This window comes from Salvelinus sp. IW2-2015, unplaced genomic scaffold, assembly GCF_002910315.2.
Source record: "Salvelinus sp. IW2-2015 unplaced genomic scaffold, ASM291031v2 Un_scaffold1836, whole genome shotgun sequence".
Classification (NCBI taxonomy): Eukaryota; Metazoa; Chordata; class Actinopteri; order Salmoniformes; family Salmonidae; genus Salvelinus; species Salvelinus sp. IW2-2015.
Window position 1 is genome coordinate 48,930 of NW_019943206.1, and position 13,045 is coordinate 61,974.

At 43.6% G+C, this 13,045-nt stretch overlaps 1 protein-coding gene across 1 annotated transcript in view; it reads right to left on the reverse strand.

Moving 5' to 3' along the window:
• Positions 1 to 13,045, reverse strand: part of LOC139024751 (cyclin-K-like) — a 21,769-nt gene that overhangs the window by 1,629 nt on the left and 7,095 nt on the right. The gene's annotated exons all lie outside the window — the stretch shown is intronic.

Below are 13,045 nucleotides of genomic sequence, written 5' to 3' on the forward strand. Positions count from 1 at the left end.
TGACACAGAATTAGAACAGACCCACCATTCCGGTCTAAACACTACTCTACATCACTCTCATCAACACCAACCCAGTCTCTCTTCCCAAGGAAAGAAATAACATGTGGTAGAACAATGACACACATGAACACACGCAAACAAATAAAAACACAACAATAGACAATAAATATAACAAAATATATAAAGCATATAAGAATACTATACTCCTCTATGACTGAACAATCACCTAGGCCGATTGCAATACTCAACCTGTGCTCCATCTTACTATCCTAGATAATATTGACCTTATAGATATAGCAGCATACAGGCGCAGAGTAGCTTACAAACTCACAGTCGTACACTCGTGTCTCACTCTTAGAGATAGGTCACGAGACCCAATTCCACATGAGAGCAGCTGTAAGAATGCTAATTACTGGTACTCTATCACCTCTATCCTTCGTCTAGGACGTGGTCACAGCCCTGTCTGCGCACAACTAACAACTGAGCCCAAGCGTGCTACTTCATCCGTGTGCTTTAACAGCCCTTCACTGAGAGTGTCTGAACAATATACTATACAGGAGGACACTGCCTCTCTAAACTCGTGTGCGTCTCTAAGGGTGAAACAATGACAGCGGTTAAGGCCACGAGCCTACTCACCGAGAGTGTTGCGTTCCAGCCTAGCCCCTCACTCTGGAGAAACGAATAACAGCCGTTCAGGCCTATCTATGCTCTCCTTCAAAACTCTGCTCCTGGCTCGGTCTAACTGAGACGAAAAACAGCCGTAGAGCCGCCCTTCGTCACTATGGCTACTGTGCTAGCTTATTGTTTACAGCCCTCTCGGAACCTGAATAAGCATGCTACAGCCCCCTTCTACTGGCCGATACCTCAATAGCTGCCTAGCTGCTCTCTAGAACAGGCCACATTCTCCATAGCAGCAGCCGGGTAACCATGCGTGCAATAGCGTTACTATGCACTTTCCACTGTAGAGTTTGCTTGCCACAGCTCCAATCACGGGACGGTACCAGCCCTTCACTGGGGAGTGGGAAGCTACAGCGTGGTACCAGCCCTAGGAGTGGGTACAGCCCTTCACTGGAGGAGTGTGTACAGCCCTTCACTGGGAGGTGTACAGCTTAACGGGGGTACAGCCCTTCACTGGAGTCTGAACATAAACACAACTCACGGCCCATCTGGACTGGAAATGATGCGTTGCATCCTGAGTGCCTCCTTTCCTACTGGGGAGTGTTACAGTGCCCTAAGCAGAAGGAAGCAGAGCGTAGGGCGCGAGTGCTAATTACTTACCTGTTGAGCTACTTCTCTCAACATGGGAGTGCTGAACATATTACAACACCCTCATTGCGTCCACTGAGTGATGACTGTTGTTCTCTACACCCTTTTCAATTAGCCAGGAATACAGGAAGTCCCTGAAACGAATAATCGGTCTTGCTTATACCCCTCAGAGTGACCTCTCATGAGAGCTGAGAAACAAAGTTACCACTAGGACATTTGATGCGCTGGTCTACTCACCTACACACTATACACTCTCCATTGTCCTGCAGGTAGCTTACTGATCTCTCAAGCACCAATACATTTCTCCTCTATCTGACCACAGGACGGACGAAAGGATGTAAATTCTACAGAGAGAGAGAGAGAGAGAGAGAGCAGAAAGCCACAAATAACAACTAGGACATCTGAATACTGCCTGACTGTACTCTCTAAGGAGAGACGAGAGAGAGACGGAACAGAGATGAACAAGCCGATAGGACATAGAGAGTCGCTACTGTCTCGCTAGTTACTGAACAATAACAGCTAGCCACTGCTAATAACTGCTACGTCTCTCTAACTGAACGAATAAACAGCTATAGCCATTGCTAATACTGCTACTGTCTTCTGCTAATGACTGAGACAGAAATAACAGCGAGGTAAGAGCAATTGACCTAAGATTTAATACTGCGTGACGTGATCTTCTCTAAGAACTGAACAAAAACAGCTATGCGCAATGCTACATACTGAGAGAGAAGGAAGGACGAGAGAGAGAGAGAGAGAGAGAGAGAGAGAGAGAGAGAGAGAGAGAGAGAGAGAGAGAGAGAGACCATTGTGACAAGAAATGTGTTGCGTCATCTTGGTGATATGAGCCACAGCTTTTGCTTCATTTAAAACAAAGCGACATTTAAAACGTCTTGAAACCTCTAAGACCTTAGCTTTGCTACAAGGCTCAGTAGAGAATTTAATCCAGGTGCTTTTCACAGCTACATTTCCTACCGATCGATATAGGATGATGCTGGCTTTGGGTTCTCTTCTGCTTGTTTGGGCTCCAGTGATTAGTGAACTTTTTTTTATTTTTTACTTTCTTTATATAATTGTTTTATGTCTTCCCCTAGACAGAAAGTTATTATGGGAAAAGGCTGATCTAAAGTGCCTCACAGTGTCTGTCCCCGAGGTCCCTCACGGCTACATTGTTTTCKRTGATTTATTTGGCCTATGTGAAAAATGATGAGTTTTCCAGCATGCATGCAATTTTARGCCAAAATGTAAAACTCATGCAGCACTGCTCCTACCACTTCAGACCACATATTATAAAGGAGGATCATTCATAGCATTGGACTCACAGGGAAATATGGGATTCATAAATACAGACTCCTCTGTGATTAACAACACTTTCTGGACACCTTTGTGCCTCAAAACGCATAAAAACACAATTTCCATCATTTAGCATTGACGAATGGCACCACAATTGAGTCAATTTGAAAGTGAGCAGCCATTTCCTAGAGAGTCATGATTCACAGAAAATAATTTGTATGTGAACTGTAACTCAGTAAAATCGTTGAAATTGTTGTATGTTGTGTTTATATTTTGGGTTCAGTATAGATTGTGCTAGCTGAACTCTGTGCTCTAAATGGCAAGAGTTCTGGAATCGGAACCCCCAGTGTACTCTGAGAAGTATAATGAGTTTATTCATGTTCTCTGATGTACCGGTGATTCTCAAAGACCAGATAGATCTCGACAGCCGCCACAGCATCAAAACAATTAATAGTTGGCTTTGATAAGGGGATATCACAGTTCAGAATCAACAACACAAAGTAAACACAGAGAGACGAGCGGCGTGTGTGTTGAATGCTTATCGCTGTCTGGACGGCCCAAACGCTCTGGTAGATTAATTATCACTTTTGTTTGACACCCCGTTCACACATTGGGCCTGGCAAATTGAATGCAGCAAATATCAGCTAGACAAACAAAATATTAAGTGTGTAAATATGCGTTGTTTTTATTTTTTTATTTTTGTATTTCTCCCGTCTGCTCCGCATTATGGCTTCCCCAAAAATATATAATAAAAAACACAAAGGTTAATTGGGCCCCAATGTAGAGACTACTGAAAGCCTATTGTTTCTCATAAAGATTTTCTTTGCTCAGGACCAAAACTTTATTTTGAATGTAACTACAGAACAGAGCTGCTGGGAAAATAGAGCCTTATTCTGAACTTCTAGAACCAGACTATCTTCTCCTATATAACATGTTCATCATTGTCATATGCTGAACGGAGAGCAACATCTTTATCAGACACTTTGCCATGTGAAAACCTCCTCCAGACCTATATCCTGCAATTATCCTGCTTTCTCAAAGACTCAAGTCAAATGTTAAGACATAATAGCATTGTCAGTATTTTAGATGAGAAGATAATCATAAGAAATCAGATTCTACTCTATTTATTTCATGTAAAATATAAAATAAATCACTGCCATAAATGTCACGTCACTTACAGTATAGCAGAAGAGAAAATGTTGGGCCCCTGGGCAGTTCCTATAGCAACAGGGCAGATTCTATAGGTGTTGCTGTCTCTGGGGCAGTTCTATAAGCACAGGGCAGATCCTATAGTGTTGCTGTCTCTGGGGCAGTTCTATAGCAACAGGGCAGATTCCTATAGGTGTTGCTGTCTCTGGGGCAGTTCCTATTAGCAACAGGCAGATCCTATAGGTGTTGCTGTCTCTGGGGCAGTTCTATAGCAACAGGGCAGTATCTATAGGTGTTGCTGTCTCTGGGCGAGTTCCTATAGCAACAGTGCAGATCCTATAGGTGTTGCTGACCTTGGGGCAGTTCCTATAGCAACAGGGCATATCCTGTAGGTGATGCTGTCTCTGGGGCAGTTCCTATGCAACAGGCAGATCCTATAGGTGTTGCTGACTTGGGTCAATTACTATAGCAACAGAGTAGATACTATAGGTGTTGCTGACTCTTGGGCAGTTCCTATAGCAACAGGGCAGATCCTATAGGTGTTGCTGTCTCTGGGGCGGTTACTATAGCAACAGAGTAAACACAATTTGTTATTTTTGTATTTATTTAACCTTTATTTAACCAGGTAGGCAAGTTGAGATAAAGTTCTCATTTACAATTGCGACCTGGCCAAGATAAAGCAAAGCAGTCGACACATACAACAACACAGAGTTACACATGGAGTAAAACAAACATACAGTCAATAATACAGTAGAAAAATAAGTCTATATACAATGTGAGCAAATGAGGTGAGATAAGGGAGGTAAAAGGCAAAAAAAGGCCATGGTGGCGAAGTAAATACAGTATAGCAAGAAAAACACTGGAATGGTAGATTTGCAGTGGAAGAATGTGCAAAGTAGAGATAGAAATAATGGGGTGCAAAGGAGCAAATATATTAAATAAATACAGTAGGGCGAGAGGTAGTTGTTTGGTAAATTATAGATGGGCTATTGTACAGGTGCAGTAATCTGTGAGCTGCTCTGACAGCTGGTGCTTAAAGCTAGTGGGGAGATAAGTGTTTCCAGTTTCAGAGATTTTTGTAGTTCATTCCAGTCATTGGCAGCAGAGAACTGGAAGGAGAGGCGGCCAAAGGAAGAATTGGTTTTGGGGATGACCAGAGAGATATACCTGCTGGAGCGCGTGCTACAGGTGGGTGCTGCTATGGTGACCAGTGACCTGAGATAAGGGGGGACTTTACCAGCAGGGTCTTGTAGATGACTGGAGCCAGTGGGTTTGGCGACGAGTATGAAGCGAGGGCCAGCCAAAGAGAGCGTACAGGTCGCAGTGGTGGTGAGTATATGGGGCTTTGGTGACAAAACGGATGGCACTGTGATAGACTGCATCCAATTTATTGAGTAGGGTATTGGAGGCTATTTTGTAAATTACATCGCCGAAGTCGAGGATCGGTAGGATGGTCAGTTTTACAAGGGTATGTTGGCAGCATGAGTGAGGATTGTTTGTTGCGAAATAGGAAGCCAATTCTAGATTTAACTTTGGATTGGAGATATTTGATGTGAGTCTGGAAGGAGAGTTTACAGTCTAACCAGACACCTAGGTATTTGTAGTTGTCCACATATTCTAAGTCAGAACTGTCCAGAGTAGTGATGTTGGACGGGCGGGCAGGTGCAGGCAGTGATCGGTTGAAGAGCATGCTTCATTTTATTTGTATTTAAGAGCAATTGGAGGCCACAGAAGGAGAGTTGTAATGGCATTGAAGCTCGTCTGAAGGGTTGTAACACAGTGTCCAAAGAAGGGCCAGAAGTATACAGAATGGTGTCGTCTGCGGAGAGGTGGATCAGAGACTCACCAGCAGCAAGAGCGGCATCATTGATGTATACAGAGAAGAGAGTCGGTCCAAGAATTGAACCCTGTGGCACCCCCATAGAGACTGCCAGAGGCCCGGACAACAGGCCCTCCGATTTGACACCCTGAACTCTATCAGAGAAGTAGTTGGTGAACCAGGCGAGGCAATCATTTGAGAAACCAAGGCTATCGAGTCTGCCGATGAGGATGTGGTGATTGACAGAGTCAAAAGCCTTGGCCAGGTCAATGAATACGGCTGCACAGTATTGTTCTTATCGATGGCGGTTAGGATATCGTTTAGGACCTTGAGCGTGGCTGAGGTGCACCCATGACCAGCTCTGAAACCAGATTGCATAGCGGAGAAGGTATGGTGGGATCGAAATGGTCGGTAATCTGTTTGTTGACTTGGCTTTCGAAGACCTTAGAAAGGCAGGTGGAGGATAGATATAGGTCTGTAGCAGTTTGGGTCAAGGAGTGTTCCCCCCTTTGAAGAGGGGGATGACCGCAGCTGCTTCCAATCTTTGGGAATCTCAACGACACAAAAGAGGTTGAACAGGCTAGTAATAGGGGTTGCAACAATGTCTGCAGATAATTTTAGAAAGAAAGGGTCCAGATTGTCTAGCCCGGCTGATTTGTAGGGGTCCATTTTGCAGCCTTTCAGAACATCAGCTGACTGGATTTGGGAGAAGGAGAGAAATGGGGAAGGCTTGGGCGAGTTGCTGTGGGGGGTGCAGTGCTGTGACCGGGGTAGGGGTAGCCAGGTGGAAAGCATGGCCAGGCGTAGAAAAATGCTTATTGAAATTCTCAATTATAGTGGATTTACGGTGGTGACAGAGTTTCCTGTCCTCAGTGCAGTGGGCAGCTGGAGGATGTGTTCTTATCTCCATGGACTTTACAGTGTCCCAGAACTTTTTGAGTTGTGTTGCAGGAAGCAAATTTCTGCTTGAAAAAGCTAGCCTTGGCTTTTCTAACTGCCTGTGTATATGGTTTCTAGCTTCCCTGAAAAGTTGCATACCACGGGGGCTGTTCGATGGTAATGCAGATTGCCATAGGATGTTTTTGTGTTGGTTAAGGGCAGTCAGGTCTGGAGAGAACCAAGGGCTATATCTGTTCCTGGTTCTAAATTTCTTGAATGGGGCATGCTTATTTAAGAGTTGAGGAAGGCATTTAAAAAAAATAACCAGGCATCCTCTACTGACGGGATGAGGTCAATATCCTCCAGGATACCCGGCCAGCGATTAGAATGGCCTGCTTGCTTAAGTGTTTCAGGGAGCGTTTGACAGTGATGAGTGAAGGTTGTTTGAACCGCTGACCCAGTGACGATTCAGGCAATGAGGCAGTGATCGCTGAGATCTTGGTTGAAAACAGCAGAGGTGTATTTAGAGGGCAATTTGGTTAGGATGATATCTATGAGGGTGCCCGTGTTTACGGCTTTGGGGTGGTACCTGGTAGGTTCATTGATAATTTGTGTGAGATTGAGGGCATCAAGCTTAGATTGTAGGATGGCTGGGGTGTTAAGCATGTTCCAGTTTAGGTCGCCTAGCAGCACGAGKTCTGAAGATAGATGGGGAGCAATCAGTTCACATATGGTGTCCAGAGCACAGCTATGCTATGCTGTAGATGCGGCTGTCCTTGGGGGCCATAGTTCTGTAAGTGTTCCCCAGTCAACTGTAAATGTATTACTTTGCTTAGTTACAGTTTGCTAATYCTAAACACAAAGTCCTCCAGCTAATCAGATCTGTGAACTGGAAACAAATGAGGTTTTCAGAAAGTCTTTTTCATTCCCGATTGAGACTTTCACTGAGCGCTTGTTTGTGTTCATTTTTCTTATTTACGCAGCAGAGCACATCAATTATCAATTTTCACATGAAGAGCGGAAAGCGTGAATTGACATCATAGAAAACGGTCCAAGTCTGCTGCTGCATTGACTCAAATGCCACTCCAAAAAGGGAGTGTTTAATGGGTACAGATTTCTCGCTATTGTAATTCACTAGAACCACACAAGGTTTTCTCTAGAGATAGCCGGGAGTCATAAAGCAGTCGATATCAGTCCAAATCCAGTTAATGGAGAGGAGTATGTTGACAATATCTGTATAGAAAAAAGAAWTCGCTCACAAAAATGTCTGTCTAAAAGTATTATCCCTGCCGTTCATGTCAGGTAGCAGTCTATGACTGTACAGCCATCATCAGCAATGCATTCATCCGTTCTTACTCACTTGGACTWTCCAAGTCAATTCCTAGACATGTGAATTGATTCACTGTGTCTTTACATTACACAGAGGCGGGTCTTTCTGGTCTTTACATCCCTGTGATTACTGTCTCTATATGCCTGTGTGGTGTGAGCACTTGTTTAAACTCATTCGGCCCTGGGAGATGAAACAGTTGCAGGTCTATGGGATTATTTAAGATACCATAAAAGTACAGCATTTGTAAGATCCACGTTTTGATAAGGTCTCAACAATTTGACGATTTAATAGTGATCTATGAAATGGTGTGAGTGGAGCTCATGGGGAGAGCGGCTATGACAGCGTGGTGAACCCGAGAAGACTTAGTGGCTCTGGGGTGCAGAAAAGGGTGTCTGGAGGGGCCTTGATTGGCTAGACCAGTATATTTTACCATGGGCTGGACACTGACTTATTGTGTCTTCGTCTGTCCTAGTGTCGATAGACTGTCTTCTTCTTTGCTTGTCTCTCTTCCTCTTTCTTTTCTCTCTCTCTGCCTCTCTTTCTCCCTCCCTCTTAATTGGTATCTCTGTATTTTCTCTCTCTCTCTCTCTCTCTCCTCTCTCTCTCTCTCTTCTTCTCTCTCTCTCTTCTCTCTCTCTCTCCTCTCTCTCTCTCTCTCTCTCTCTCCTCTCTCTCTCTCTCTCTATCTTTCTGACTTTCTTTTATCCATCTCTCATCCTTTACCTAATAATGTTGTGGGGGGATGCTATGGGATATTTTAAGATACCATAAAATGACAGCGTTTGTAAGATCCACCTTTTGATAAACTGTTTCAAGTGTGCCTCGGTGCGTCAGATACCTGAAAAGGTAGAGGCTCTTCAAGCTGCCGAGTAATTAAGACATGCAGCTAACTAATGGATAACACACTGATAAAAAATACATGTAACACTGTTTCCACACTGAAGAGGAGTATCCCCTTCCTCGTCCGCAGAGCTACCCGTTCGTAATTAGACTGTCCAATTATGGCACATTTCTCTTTAATTATGGTATTTTTTCCCATGCTTGTCAGTCAGACAAGGAGGACACCATAGTTCTCTCATTCCTTCTGTCTTACTCAAAACAACGACACATTACTGAATGTACTTTAGTTCAAATAGCCTCAAACAGAAGTGTTTATGTGCAGTTAACCTCACCATCCTGGTGGCAGTAGTGATCCACTCTTCATAGAATTCAACAGTCCATTTAATCCAGGACCTTTTTGGGGGGGTCTTGCATTCTGTTCATGTGTGATTCTATAGTTAGGAATATTTGAAATAGAAAAACACATTACTGAAAATGAATAACTCATTATTATTGTGGATCCACTGTCAATGATAACAACAATGATATTATCATCTTGCTGCTAACTAATTCAACGTCATACTCTCAACACTATATCTGAACTCCTGGAAACACGGCATTCATTTCCTTTTATACAATATCCTTTCTTTCAGAAGGAGGCCCCCCTCTACTGTATTGATTTGTCTGTTTTCTGAGGAAAAGATGAGACCCTGTCAGACTTCCATCATGGGATCAATTTTACCCGGCGCTGCAGGTACATAACTCACTGGATAATGGCTACAGAAGAGTTTCTCTCGCTCTCTCTCTCTCTCTCTCCATCTCTCTCTCTCTCATTCCCTTCGTCCTCCCTGAGCACCGGACCTCATTAGGCTATCACTAGGATTAATTAGCTGGATTGCGGCACAAGTGAGTAATCGCAGTCTAAAGGGCGGACATCCTGGAGTTTATCGTTAATTGAGGAGGGATCGATCGCTGCGAGGCGGGGTGTAAGAAGGAAGCGAAGCCCGGTGCGTCTGGAAGTCGGACAGGCTCACCGTTCAATTGATGTGGAAGACTTTACATTGACTGTTGAGTGAGAACACATCACTCACACCCTACGGAAGAGGTCCGCAGGAAATAGGGCCTGCTGGGTTTTTATTAACACCCTCTTCTTCCCCGATCGCCACTGTTCCATCACTTCCCACCTTCACACAAAGTAGAATTGTAAACCATGATCATGCGTCACAGAACTGATTGTGACAAGCTGTTGTTGACATCAGTGGCACACAAGGCCCTGGTTCTCTTCATCAAGCATTAGTACACTTACTGTAGGACAACACAGAAAAACACATGAGTAAAACACCCTTACTTGGGCTCTAGCTATGTGCTATGATTAAAACACAGTGCTAGCCCAGCCCTGGTCTACAGACTCCTTAGCAGCCTGGCTTAGTGAAACCTAACTCTCACGCCTGGAGTCTGGCTGGAAAATGTAAGCTACCTCTCCATGGCCCACCTGCCAGCCAGTCGCTCTGGGATTTGGCTGCCATCGTGGAGTTAGGGCTGTTGAGAGGCAAGCTTTTTATTTTCTCTTCAGATTTCTTTCATGCTACACAAGCACAACATTCATCACAGTTTTAATCTGCATGGAATAGGTTGCTTTTTATGGTTAGGGTTGGTGGTTAGGGTTACCATGGTGAGAGAGGGAGAGCAGCGTGGGGCTGTATGGTTGTGCTGTCAGCTTCCATTAATCCAGTAGTTCTACAGTTGCCTGTCAGCCTGCCATGCACATAAAGGCACAGAACCAAACCCTACTAATGCTGTATGTCTGTGTGGAGGGATCCCCATCCATTTTCCATTAATACGCCCTGACGGGAAACTTAGCTAAATAAAAAAAATCTAGCTAGTAATTAATCACCAAGTCCCCTGGTGTACGGGGCATCTGCGTTGCTTTAGTAATACGTCTCTGGAGTGTGTACTTCATAACCTTCTGCATTACATTTGAACCGGAACAGAGTTAGAAATCACTAAAATATTATTTTATSTAATTTTTCCATCATGACCCTTCATCTACTTAGTTTMTTAGTTTGTTGGTGATGTGGATGCCAATGCATACATTGGCGCGTTACGTTCAGTAATGTTTTGCTTCCAAAACATCCGGTGATTTTGCAGAYAGCCACATCAATTTACAGAAATACTKATTKTAAATGTTGATGAAAATACATGTGTTATGCATGGAACTTTAGATAAACTTCTCCTTAATGCAACCGCTGTGTCAGATTTCAAAAAAGCTTTACCGAAAAAGCACACCATGCAATAATCTGAGTACAGCGTTCAGAGCCCAAACAAGCCAAAGAGATATCCGCCATTTTGTGGAGTCAACAAAGTCAGAAATAGAATTATAAATATTCACTTACCTTTGATGATCTTGGATCAGAATGCACTTCCAGGAATCCCAGTTCCATAATAAATGTTTGATTTATTCGATAAAGTCCGTCATTTATGTCCAAACACCTCCTTTTGTTCGCATGTTTGGTACACAATCCAAACTGACGACGCGCTGGCAGGTCCAGGCGAAAGTTCAGACGAAAAGTCATATTACAGTTCGTAGAAATATGTCAAACTAAGTATATAATCAATCTTTAGGATGTTTTTATCATAAATCTTCAATAATGTTCCAACCGGAGAATTCCTTAGTCTTCAGAAATGCAATGGAACGCACGCTACCTCTCATGTGAATGTGCGTGGCACTCTGCCAGACCACTGACTCAATCCCCTCTCATTCCCCCCTCCTTTATAGTAGAAGCATCAAACAAGGTTCTAAAGACTGTTGACATCTAGTGGAAGCCTTAGGAAGTGCAATATGACCCCATTTCCACTGTATCTTGGATAGGCAAAGAGTTGAAACACTACAAATCTCAGATTTCCTGGTTGGATTTTTTCTCAGGTTTTTGCCTGCCATAGGAGTTCTGTTATACTCACAGACATCATTCAAACAGTTTTAGAAACTTCAGAGTGTTTMCTATCCAAATCTACTAATTATATGCATACTCTACTTTTTAGGACAGAGTAGCAGGCAGTTTACTCTGGGCACCTTTTTATCCAAGCTACTCAATTCTGCCCCTGTCCCAAAGAAGTTAAAGATCTTACTCACATCGGCCGCAGAGAGCGTCATCCGGAACAACTGATGCTCTCATGCATGTTTCAGTGTTACTTGCCTCGAAGCGAGCATAGAAGTCCTTTAGCCTGTCTGGTAGGCTRGTGTCATTGGAAGCTCTCGGCTGTGCTTCCCTTGTAGTCTGTAATAGTTTGCAAGCCCTGCCACATCCGACGAGCGTCAGAGCGGGTGTAGTACGATTTGGTCGTAGTCCTGTATTGGCGCTTTGCTTGTTTGATATTTAGTCGGAAGACATGGTGTCATTTTTTATAAGCTTCCGGGTTAGAGTCTGGCTCCTTGGAAGCGGTAGCTCTAGCCTTTAGCTGAAAGCGGTTGTTGCCTGTAATCCATGACTTCTGGTTGGGGTATGTACGTACAGTCACTGTGGGGTTGACGTCATCGATGCACTTATTGATGAAGGCAATGACTGATGTGGTGTACTCCTCAATGCCATCAGGAGAATCCCGGAACATATTCCAGTCTGTGCTAGCCTAACATGCCTGCCTTCATGCAGACGGTAGTGAAAGCTTCACTTGCAGATTTGTTTTTTAAAATAATTTTAATTCATATTTTGAGTGTTAATAGAAAACAACACTTTTAAGTCTGTAAGTATGATTGTAAAGTGAATTGGAACTTCTTGATAAATGTAAATAATGTAATTTCACGGAAAACTGCCCTCACTTCGCTCTTGCAGAGTTTAGTTACCATGATGTTAAGTCAGAAGCTCCTCCAACTTCCCTACTTACTTTGGTCTGTATGTTGCAGTTGTAGGAGTCAGATAAGGACTGGGACTGATTTAGTGGTTGACTGCCATCTGTGGCTTCTATCCAGAGATCACTGCAGACGAAGATGACAGAACACACACGGACACACACACACGCGTAGGGGAATGAATTGAAACAACGCACAGATGAATGTATACAGGGGAATGAATTGAAAACTGCACAGATGAATGTGTACAGGGGAATGAATTGAAAATGATACTCGAAGCTGTCTTCCAAGGCCTCTAATAATAACACATATAATCCACATTAGGCCTACACATTTTCTGTTTTCTCCTTCAATCATGTTTCTCCTCATGGCGTGACACTGCCAGCCATCTTCATCTTAATGATATAAAGTAGCGCTCACTGATTTGTGACGACTGCTTTGCTATGTGTTTGTACTTCATGACCATTGCTGTTTACAGCCTCTCCCATGTCTGTCACTGTACTCCTTGTCTTGTTAGCATGCTAATTCCCTGTCTGTTAAGCCATGCTAATTCCATGTCTGTTATCTGTTCTACCTTTGTGCTGTATTCACTGTCACTTCAGAGATCTGGCATGCCTCTACATGAACTCTAATCTTTCTTCTTTTCTAT